Raw genomic sequence first — 12,182 nt, forward strand, 5'->3', positions numbered from 1 at the left:
ACTTCCGGCGCGACGCTTTCTCTCCACGCCGGGACTGGGTTGTGGGGGAGGGAGGCGGTTAGTGGGCTTTAGCGCCTTTTCTGACGGCGGTAGATTTGAAGCGCTTTAAAGGACCGGGCCCAGGGAAGAGGAAATTGTAGCGGCGCAGGTAGGTGGCGCGAGGCCCGTGTTGTTTTGGTGGCGTCATTTGCTGCAGTCCCGGGATACAAGAGCGGGAAGGACCGGGAGAGGGGCGGAGCCGGCGCGGTAGGCCGGGCTGTGTTAACCGTCTTTCCCTGGAGGTATGTGTACTGCTTGGGCCCTGAGGGGGCCCCTGAGGATCACGGAGCTCGCTTTGCAGCTGTAGCGGCTGGAGAAGGCTTCCGGCCAAGCCTCCCGGGCCTAGGAAACCGCTCTTCCTCTGCCAGCCCCCGCCCTCCCCACTCGGGCGCACACCTCGCTCCCTGACGCATTTTGCCGCACAAGCTGTAATATGGCGGCAGCGACGGCGGCCTGAACTCTAGGGAGCTATGTTGATTTTTGAAGCTTTAAAATCGTAAGACTGAGCACTGCTGCCGGGTAGGTGGTATGGTTGGTGGGGAATGGGGAGGTGCAACCCGATGTCTTGTCAGGTTAGGGTTAGAGAGGGCGGACGAAGAGCCTGAACCACAAGGATTGAAATTGAATACAAGCTTTCCTCCGACTCCGACCTTTCTCACAGAACAGCGGCTGTTGTGCATACTCAACTGGCAGAGGCCACTTTGTTAAGCATTTTCTAAAACCCAAGTTCAAGGTCTTACCTTAGCCCTTTGGAAGTTTTCCCACGTTTCCGGGGAGCCGTGGGCGTCGCAGGCCTCTTAGGAGGACGGTAGTCTTTAGGAGAAAGAAAAAATGATGGTTTCAGAACTCCATATGCCTTAAGGAGAAATGTGCTAATTTGGCCCATGTTTAGTCTTTTAAGAAGCAAAGTCGGCATATGCCGGCAAGGAGAATGCCGACGTTTTGGAAATGTTAAAAGTACTATTTTGTGCATTAAATTTCCACAAGAATACGTTCTGTGCAGTACCAAATTTTAGTATTAGCGATCACAAATACGACCTAGGAACGGTTAAATATTTAGGAAATTTAGAGATCAGACATTAATTTTCAGAAGCTGAAACCAAAAAGAGGAAAAACATATCTGCTTGTGTGTGTTTACCATTTCGTAGAGGAAAAGGCCAATAATTGCTAGTTCGTAACTGATTGGGGAGGTGGGAGTGAACATTTTATAAGTTTTGTAATTGCACCATAAAAGTCCAGAGAAGACACCTAGAATGGTTGTTTCTTTTTTGCATGTTTTTATATACCTGAAAATTTGCTGTTTTAGCACCACTCTACCCTTTATTGTAACTATTTGGACTGGGATTATTTCTACAACGATTTACATACCTCTGTCTTAAACAGAATTCATTGTACATTGCTTAACAATTTCTTAACGATTCATAATTATTGATGCCCTGCGATCTTATAGAGTTTCAAAGGATTCTGTGCTTTTGAATTGTTGTGTTAGCTTCCTAAGGCTTTTTATCTCCTGCAGGCAATAATCAGGGTTGCCTTCCCCAGATGGCAAGTGTGTACAAGTATGCAAACTTTCTAGTTTATAAAATTAGGATTTTTCTGGCTCAGTCATTTTTCTGAGTCTTTTTTTTTTTTCCAGCTGCAGCGTGATGTTGTCTTGATCTTCTGTCATAAGCTCTGTGCTTGAAAAATAAAACTCAGTTTTAATAAATCGTGTTTAAAATTGGCTTTCGGTGACAACTTAGTTGTTCTCCAATGAGTGAAGAGTTTGAAGAAATTTTACTTTGACTTCTTAAAGGCCTTTATTTTTTTGAGGGGGGGCTTTGTTACTTTGATCTTGCAGTAGAGATGATCTCTACATATTTTGATATTTGTGTATTTTTAATTAGATATTCTGTGAGGTAGCATCTATTCTTTATGCAGAGGGAAATTGACAGCCATTCATAATAAAAGGATGAACTAGTTCTGTTAGTTATAATACTACATTGGATTATTTCAGTAGTTGCCCTTTTTAGGAAGTACATGTTGAATTTTTCACTGATAAGGAAATCCTATTTTGCAAATAGCATATTTCACCAAATCTTAGCATTGTCTATTTTTAGTGTCTTTTTCAATGTATTGAAATATCTCTTAATTTGTAGTAAGAATCCACAGGTTATTAATTCAAGTGATTTGAAGAGCCTGTGGCAGATCTTTTTGCTGTGTGGTGGTATTATGTGCTATTTTTACTGATAACATTAGCACTAAGCTTAAATTTCTCTCTCTCTCTCTGTCTCGTATCAGTGATTTTTCCCCCCTGGTTTAAGGTATATGGTCAACATAAGAATTTAGTGTATTTTTATTTCTGTAGGGCAGAAAACTTACATCTTGAAATTTATTATAGGGAGTACTATAAATATTCAAGACACTGCTATAACTGGGACTTTGTGCTTTTACTAACAAGGAACCTTTTGCACTTTTTGAGTGGTGACTTAAAATGACCACAAACCTCTGTGAAACTTATGTATGTAATATTTATAAATGTAAACATCAGTCTTTGTATGTGTGGTATTGGGTATTGAACCCATGGCTTCTGCATGCTGGGCAAGCAGAAGCAGTCTACTACAGAGCTACATTCCTAGCCCTATTTTTATTTTTGAGACAGGGTCTCATTAAATTGCTTATGCTGGCCTCTGACTTCCTATCCTCTTGCCTCAGTCTCCTAAATAACTGGGAATACAGGCATATACCTCTACATCCAGCTCCAAAAATCTTTTTTTTTTTAATCTAAGAATTACTGGATTAAATAAAGTGGGTCTAGAATGATATAAGTATATCTCTGAAAGAGGGATAAATTTACCATTATAAAAAATAGATAATTCCAGGCAGAACATTACAAATATTAGCAGAAGCTGTGGATAGTGTCACATACCTGTAATCCCAGGGATTTGGGAGACAGTAGGATTGCAAGTTCAAGGCCAGCTTTAGCAACTTAGTAAGACTTTATCTCAAAATGAAAAATAATAATAGTAATAAAAAGGGCTGGGGTATTTCAGTGGTAAATTATTCTTGCATTAAACTCCCAGTACCCTCCCTGCCCCAAAAAAGAATATTAGCAGGGATTTCCCATTTAGTATTTATTTGTATTTGTGCTTCAGTACTAACATAATTGTATTACATTTTTATATCCCTGAGATTGGATGTATAAGTGTATAATATCCTTATTGAACCCTGAATTTGGCAATATTATAGATTTTTCTTTTTAAGTTCCATAAAGAACTCAGGGATTTCATAGGGCTGGGGTTGTAGTTCAATGGTAGAGCGCCTCGCACAGGTGAGGCACTGGGCCTGATCCTTGGCACCACAGAAAAAACAAATAAAAATAAGGTTAAATTCTTAAAAAAAATAATATTTTCAGAAATGCCTGTACACTGTTAATCATATTGCTACCAGCCCAGTGGTTTGTGTCTTATCAGAAACAGTAAAAGAAAGGGCATTAATATGGAAGAGTGTAGTTGTCTTTCCTGATGCTTTGGAATATTAGCATGTTTTAACTTAATTTAGTAGTAATCTGACATTCATAAATGTACCCAAATGTTTTTGAAGCAGTCTATTTTCATTTCTCTTTTGATCTGTGTGAACTACTTTAGGAGTAAGCTAAAGAGGCTGGTATGAATGCTAAAATGCTTTCCTTGAAAGTAATCTTAAAAGATCTGCAGTAGTTTTAATTAATTTAATTTACATGGTTGCACTTAGGGTTAGAAATCTTGTATAAAAATTGTCACTTGTTTTATTAAACTCAGCAGATGAGAATGTCCTGTTTGTTTCTTGGTTCTGAACTGAAGAAGTGGATTCTACAAAGAAAGAAAGGGAAAACCTTTCTTATGGAATATATCCCAGTAGGAAGAGCTAAAGAATAAGCTTAATTTCAATGGTGGGGTAGACTGAGAGGATGATTACTGGTAGGCTCTGGGAGAACTTACTGCTTAAAGGTAAATATTAGCAATACTCCATGCGGGAAGCACTGTATATAGGGGGAAGGACACTGGATTATAATAAAAGGTTTTTATAATAAAACCATTGTTCGTGGTTCCATTAGCCAACATTCTTTGTATTTGACAAAGACCTGGGTTAGGCACTATGCTTGGTGTAGAAGATACAAAGGTTTTGAATTGATTAAATTTTCAAACAAGTTTATGAGAATAAGATTCAGTGAAGGAGGATCATGTAAGCCTTAAAGAGACAGTAAAGTTGCCAGAGTGTATACTGTGGTTAAATTGAATCTTAGGGATTAGCCAAGGAAATCAGAAGGGGCAAAGACTTACTTAACATCTTCATAGTTAAAAAATATTATACTTTTCAAGACTCAGTGCTATGATGACTGAAGTTCCAAATTACTTTGAATGTAAGGAAGTCAATGGGCTGGGGTTGTAGCTCAGTGGTAGAGCACTTGACTAGCACATGTGAGGCACTGGGTTCAATCCTCAGCACCACATAAAAATAAATAAATAAAACAAAGGTGTTATGTTGATCTGCAACTAAAAAATATTTTTTAAAAAATCACTGCATTATTTATTGCCTAATTACAAACTCCATATAATTTAATAATTAGCTGCCTAGATCCTTGTATTCTTTTTCCTGGCACCTTTCAGTATATTATTTTAAGATGAATACAGAAATTGTTTTATGTGTGAAACTGCAAGATGAACTTGTTACCTCTCACTATTTGAAATGTATTTGTTGCAGAAATTTAGAAATCTTATTTTATATATTTTTAAATATTACTGTTGACATAAGTGACTGATATTGTTGACAACATAATCATTTACATAGCAAAAAGTAGAATGTATAAAATTATTTAAAAATATAGCTATTAGGATTTTGTGTATTTTTATATGAACTAGTTTTTTCATTGAGCTCATTGACTTTATTACTTGTTTATTAAAACATTTTATTATGGGGCTGGGGAGATAGCTCAGTTGGTAAAGTGCTTGCCTTACAAGCACAAGGCCCTGGGTTCAATCCCCAGCACCGCAAAAAAACAAAAACTTTTTATTATGAAGAAAGTAAATTCTTTCTTTCACACTCAAATTTCTGAGGAGGTCAGCCAGATAAGGTGAGTTTCATGAGGTCAGGTAGATGATGAATGGTAACAGCTAATAAGCAATGGGAAGAAGTAGGTCAAATAGAACATAGGTATTTTCTTTGATGGGAGCAGGTTATGCTGATTGCTGTACAGAAATGGAGCATACTGCCAGGTGTGATAATTGTTTTTCCAAGAAAAATGTTATTCTGGATTTTATAGATACAGCTGCAGCTCATTCAGACTGGACAGATTTGTGACAAATTGACAGAATACTCTGAAAGCTTTGTCTTCTAGGCAATTCACTAATTATTTTTTTGAAATTTTTATAATCTCAATGTTTCCCTGAATTTTTGGTGTCTTTAGCATTGTTTTCCTCATACTTTTTCTTGAAGAAATGAAAAGTTGACCAGATGGTTGTTTCATCTGTGTCTGATTTTAGATATTATTTAATAATATCTGGGAATCACAATTATAGAGGAAATATTATATTCAATTCCTCATTAATAATTAGTAAATTTTTAGTAATGAGTAACAATTAGTAGCATTTTAGTAATGTTAGAGACATAGTTTTTTTTTTTGAATGGACCTTTATTATATTAATTCATATGCGATGCTGAGGATCGAACCCAGTGCCTCACACGTGCTAGACGAGTGCTCTACCACTGAGCCACAACCCCAAGCCTGTTTTACTTTTTATTTTGAAACAGTGTCTCACTAAGTTCTTTAGGACCTAACTAAGTTGCTAAGGCTGACTTTGAGCTTGCAGTCCTCCTGCCTTAGTCTCCCAAGCTGCTGTGATTATGGGCATGCACCACTTACCCTTGGCTGTGTTTTTTCTTTTTTAAATATTTTTTTAGTTATCAATGGACCTTTATTTTGATTTTATTTATTTATATTTTATATGCGGTGCTGAGAATTGAATCCAGTATCTCACACATGCTAGGCAAGTGCTCTACCACTGAGCCACAACTCCAGCCCCCTGGCTATTTTCTTTTTTTTAAGAATTGTTTTCTTCATTATAATTAAAAACAAGTAGGAAGAAGTAAAGTCAGGCAAAATCCTTACAATCTTCAAACCAAATGAAATAATGATTATTTTCTTGCAGCCTTTTTCTTCCCTATATATCTTTCCCTGCTTTTGAGGATTTGGAGTAGTTTATGTGATTATGCATATATTGTTTTATATCTTGATCTTATTGAGGAAGGGTGCTGAGGATTGAACCCAAGGACTCACACATCCTAGTGCTCTGCTACTGAGCTATATACCTCTAGCCCATCTTTTTTTTTTTTTTTTTTTTTTTTTTTGTGGTACTGGGGATCGAACTCAGGGACTTGTGCTTGCAAGGCAAGCACTCTACCAGCTGAGCTATCTCCCCAGCCCTCTCTAGCCCATCTTGATTATTTTTCTTTTTGGCAGGGGTAGGGGAGGTAACAGGTAAATTGCCTAGCCCCTTTTATTTTTTATTTTGAAACAGGGTCTCATTAAGTTACCTAGGACATTGCTAAGTTGCTGAGGCTAACTTTGAACTTGGTGATCCTCCTGCTTTAGCCTTGGGAGTTGCTGGGATTACAGATATGTGCTATCACTCCCAGCACCATTTTGATTATTTTTCACAAGAACATTTTCAAAATAGTTAATCCTAGTAAGTATTGCCTTAATAACTATATTTTGTTGAACCAGAGACCATAATTTAAACATTTTTTGTACTATCGAATAGGTTGTTTGATTATGCATTACTAAGAAGAGTGCTAAGCCAACGTTATACTTGAAGGCTTTCTAAATTTGGAATAGTTTCCAAATTCCCTGCAGTTGAGTTTTACTGGTTCATACTGTAAGCCCTTAAGGATTTCATGTATTATTTCCAGAGGAACTGTGTACTGTCACTAGTAATGTAAAATCATATTTCTTCCGGTTTGTACATGTATTAGATTTATTATTACTATTTTTTTGCAGTACTGGCAATTAAACCCAGGGGTGCTGTAACACTGAGCTACTCGCCCACTTTATATTCGCCACCCCCCCCCCTTTGTTTTTAATTTTGAGGCAGGATCTCACTAAATTTCCAAGACTGGCTTCAAACCCCTGTGCCTCAGCCTCCCAAGTTGCTGGGATTATCGACATACAGCACCTACTCTTTTTAGAAGTTCTTTGCTATTGATAGGCAAAAGCTTCTCTTTTTAGTATTTTAAAATATTTCTTCCTGATTATAAAATTGGTATCTATTGAAGAAATTATTGAAATTAGAAATGCATAAGGAAATATCCTTTAATTCATGGTCCAAGCCTAATAGTTATTAATGATTTAGTGTAACTCCTCGTTTTCATACTGATATGATTTGTGATTTATATGTTATTTTTCTAACTTGCATTTTCATCTAATACAGATTTTCTAATCCAAAGTCTTTGGTAATTTTTTTCAGTTTTTTTGCCATTTAAAAATAATTTTAATGGATTATATTTTTGTGTGGTATTAAATTGAAAAGGTATAGGAGGTTATATAGTTGAAAAATAAACAAAAATGAACCTTCCTTTTACTCCTTTTTTCTAGCTACCACTTTCCTTTTCCACCAGCATGCCAGGCAAGTGCTGTACCACTGACATACAACCCTGGTCGTTTCCCTCACCTGCCACCCTTTTCTTGAGCTAGAGTCTCACTTAAGTTTCCCAGGCTGGCCTGGACCTTGTGATGCTCCTACTTCAGCCTCTTTAGTGTCTGGAATTATAGACACATGAACTGTACCCTGCCAGATGTCTCTGTATTAAGCAAATATTTACAGGGTTTTGTTTGTTTTAGGTTTGTTCGTTTGTTTGTTTGTTTTATTTTTTTGCGATACTGGGGATCAAACCCAGGGCCTTAGTGCATACAAGGCAAGCACTCTACCAATTGAGCTATATCCCCAGCCCTTTTCTTTTAATAATATACAAAGAGGGAAAGGGGGGAGAGGATGGGAAGAGAAAAGGGAGGAAAAAGAGGGATATCATGAACTGAATTCAATTTCCATGCATGTATGAGTTTATCAGGATTAACTCAACTTCTATATATAACTATAAAAGCTCTAATAAAAAAAATTAAAAATTTTAGAAGTTAAAAAACTAAAAATATTAGATTTGCTCCAGGGAAGAGACAAAATAGGAAATCATTGAAAGGAATGTTGATGTTTATTAAGGAATAATTATCATACATATGGCCTAAAAATAAATGGCCACAAGCCCAATTGTGATTGCATAGTTCTAATGGGCTCCAAGACACTGAATTTTAACTATTAAAAGGAAGGTGGATTCTGAGATAACACTTTAAGAAATACTGGTTAAAAGATTAGGAAAAAAAAGCTAATTGGTGTTCAATTTTTCTATTTTGTTTGCCTGTAATTCTTGGTCACTGATAGTCTTTATTAAATGTGAGACACTGAAAAGAGTAAATAAACTTGGACTCATTAAAAAAAAGTAAATAAAAATATGCAAGCAACAGCCAGGCATGGTGGTATGTGCCTGTAATAATCCCAAAAACCCAGGAGTCTCGGTAAGGCAATGGAAAATTTGAAGCCAGCCTTAGCAATTTAACAGGACTCTTATCTAAAAGGGGGCCATTGGGTGTGCTTGGGGATGTAGCTCAGTGGTAGAGCACCCCTGGATTCACTCTTCAGTGCTGCAGAATAAGTAAATAAAATAAAAATATACCAAGAATACAAATTATGCACATTTTTGTTCCCTTGCTTGCAACACCCCACTTTTTAATATCTTACATAGCAGTATAACTATCTTCACTTGTTTATGGCTTTGCACATTGTGTAGGATATACTGCTACAGTTTGTGTAATCTGTATGTATATATTATACACTGTGTGAATATACTAAGATTTATGTGACCTGTCCTTCCTCAATGGCCAGTTAGATTTACAGTGTTTTACTATTGCAAATCATGGTGCATTGAATAACTTGTACGTACTCTGTTTTGAAAATGTGTAAGAATATACATAATACAAATTCCTATGAATTCCTAGAAGTATTACTGAGACAGGGTTGATATATGTTGTTAAATTGGCAAAGGATTATTAATCTACCCCTTCACTAGCAGCAACAGTGTATGAGACGTCAATATTTTTTATTTTTGTCACTTCAATAAGTGAAAAATATCTTAATAGGTAATAGGAAAGAATATGATTTCTTAAACCAATCCCAAAAAACCAAAGGCTGAATGTTCTCTGTGATATGCAGATGTTAATTCACAGTAAGTGGTGTGGGTTGGGTTGATAGAAGTTCACTAGATTAGACAAAGGGAAATGAAGGAAAAGGATGGAGGATGGGAATAGGAAAGACAGAAAAATTAATCAGACATAACTTTCCTGTGTTCATGTATGAATACACTACCAGGGTAACTACATCATGGACAACCACAAAAATGGAAAGTTATACTCCATGTATGTATGATGTGTCCAAATACATTCTACTGTCATGTATAATTAAAAAGAACAAATAAAAAAAATAAGATTTCTACTGGCTAAGTGATATTTTGCTTCACGAGCATATCATTTATTTTAGTAATTCCTATTACTGGACAATTTTTTTTTTTTTTTTTTTTACTATTATAGGAAAATGTATATTTTCCTATCCTGTATGTAGTTTTTTATACTTAAAATCTCAACTGTTAGTTTTTAAAATTTTTCATTTTGTATTTAACAGACTTTTTTTTTTCTGTGTTTTTAAAAACTTGTGTGTTCAGAGGTAGTCCCTCTGGTGAACTAATTTACTTAGCTGTTACGTTGGACATTTTAGTTTTTTTCTAATTACTCATTATTATGACAAATATACCAAAGGCAATTTAATTTAAAATGGTTATTAATATCACATTGCTTAAGAAAATTGTAGGTGCCTTTTATAATTATTCTACTTTTTTTGCAAATGTTCTGTTCCTTTTCCATTAAGTGGCCTTTGTGCTTATTGTTTGGTACATGGACACCTTTGGTAGTGGTCGTGAAGTTGGGGGGCAAAGGGACAGTGAGATTTTCTTTGATTATCATCGTGACTGATACTTAAAAGTCAGGCCAGGGTTGCTTAATGTTCTGCACTCTATTGAGTAGGATGGCCCTACTCAAAGTATTCCCCTAATGTTGCCATTCCTATGTGTATAATCTGTATGTTGATGAATTTGTTGAAAATATTTTTCTAATTTCCTCAAGACAAATAGGAATAATTTTTTTTCATGAGTTCAAGACTTTATCTCCATTGTTCACTTCATTTTTAGTAAATCTAAAAATTATTTAATATTCAGAGTTTAGGAAATATTCACATGTATTTTGCTTAGTTTCCACTTCATTGTGGCACACAATTTTGTGAAGAGATTATTTCCTAAGATCTTCTAGTCTTAAGTCTCTTTTTTTAAATGTATTTATTTATTTATAGTACTGGGAATTGAATCCAGGGGTGCTCTACCACTGATCTGTATCACCAGCCATTTTATTTTTTTGTTTTGAGACTGTTTGTTTTATCTTGATAAGTAATCCAAATGACCTCGGACTTGAGATTTTCGTGTCTCTGCGTCCTGAGTAGCTGGAACTGCAGGCATATACCACTGTGCCCAACTTAGACTTAAATCATTTGTTTTTTGTTTTTGTGCAATACTGGGGATTGAATCCAGAGGCACTGTACTACTGAGCAACTTCACCGGCCCTTTTAATTTTTTATTTTGAGACAGCGTCTTGCTTTGTTGTATAGACTGGTCTTATAAGTTTGTTGTACAAAACCTGGGATATGGAAAAACTTGTTGCATAGACTGGTCTTATAAGTTTGTTGTACAAAACCTGGGATATGGAAAAACTAAAGTAAAACTCATGTACAACCCATTCAGTTAGTGATAGATTCTCCCCCCCCATACTGTTTTTGTTTTTGTTTTTTTTTAACCAGGTATTGAACCCAAGTGTGCTTTATCACTGAGCCCAGATCCCAGCCCTTTTTTAAAATTTTTGAGGGGCTGGGGATATAGCTCAGTTGGTAGAGTGCTTGCCTCACAAGCACAAGGCCCTGGGTTCAAATCCCCAGCACTGCAAAAAAAAAAAAAAAAAAAAAGAAAGAAAGAAAGAAAAGAAATTTTTTTTGAGACAGGGTCTTGCTGAGTTGCCAAAGTGGAGGTTTGAATTTGTGATCTTCCTGCCTCAGCCTCCCAGTGCTGCTGGGATTTTAGGTAGATAGACTTTTAATGTTTTCATATATTTTCCACTATTTTTGTATTACTAATTTTAAGATGAACCTATTCTCATTGCAAAATTTAAAACATACAGTTAAAGGTATCATTGACTTCTGTCCCTAATCCCCATGTCCTATTCTGTAGAAATAGGATATTATTTTATGGTGCTAAAAAAGTACTTCTGTGCATCCCTTCTGAGGGGACAGGCAGGGTCTAGGATAGGTTTCTCGGATTGTCTGAACAAGATTCTTTTTTTTTTTTTTTTTTTTTTTAAATCAAATAGGCTTTACTCATGCTAAGCAAACACTCTGGTATCACTAAGTTGCATCCCAGCTCTGGATTAGTTATATAGAGTTTGTCTGCTTGTTTCCTTCCTTCCCTCCTCCCCTCCCTTCCTTCCTTTCTTCCTTTCTCTTTTTTTTCTTTCGGTACTAGGTATTGAACCCAGAGTCACTCTACCACTGAACTACATACCCTGCACTTGTATATTTTTCATTTGAGAGAGGGTCTAAGTTGCCCAGGTTTCCAAGTAGCTGGGATTATAGGTGTGCACCACTACATCCAGCTATTATATACCACTTTTGAACTGCTAAGTAATATTAAATAACATGTACATATCATCATTTATTCAACTATTCTCCCATTTTGGGAGTTTCCACTTTTTATTATTTTAATGTTGGATTCTTACTGTCCTTATCCTCTTACATTTATTCATTCATTTAATAAATGTTGATTTCCTGCCATGTGCCTAGCACTGTTTTCAGCATTAGGGGTTAAGAAGGGAGCAAGACTTCAAGGTCTGTCATGTCATAGAGCTTGTATTCATGAGAAGAGGTTAATATAAAAACTTGAATTTATAATAAAGGGTCAGTTAACAGTAAATGCTGGGGTGGATGGGGAGA

General features: G+C 36.1%; 1 protein-coding gene across 7 annotated transcripts in view; it reads left to right on the forward strand.

Annotated features, from left to right (window-relative positions):
* The window catches only part of PPIG (peptidylprolyl isomerase G), a 50,282-nt gene continuing 38,100 nt past the window's right edge, over positions 1–12,182 (forward strand). For 2 of the 7 annotated variants that reach the window (XM_079135474.1, XM_079135477.1), the window contains exon 1: positions 2–148. The gene's annotated coding sequence lies outside the window, so the exon portion shown is untranslated. The other 5 variants (XM_079135475.1, XM_079135478.1, XM_079135481.1 and 2 more) reach the window with 4 other exon arrangements.

The sequence above is a fragment of the Sciurus vulgaris genome, assembly GCF_902686455.1.
Source record: "Sciurus vulgaris genome assembly, chromosome: 3".
Classification (NCBI taxonomy): Eukaryota; Metazoa; Chordata; class Mammalia; order Rodentia; family Sciuridae; genus Sciurus; species Sciurus vulgaris.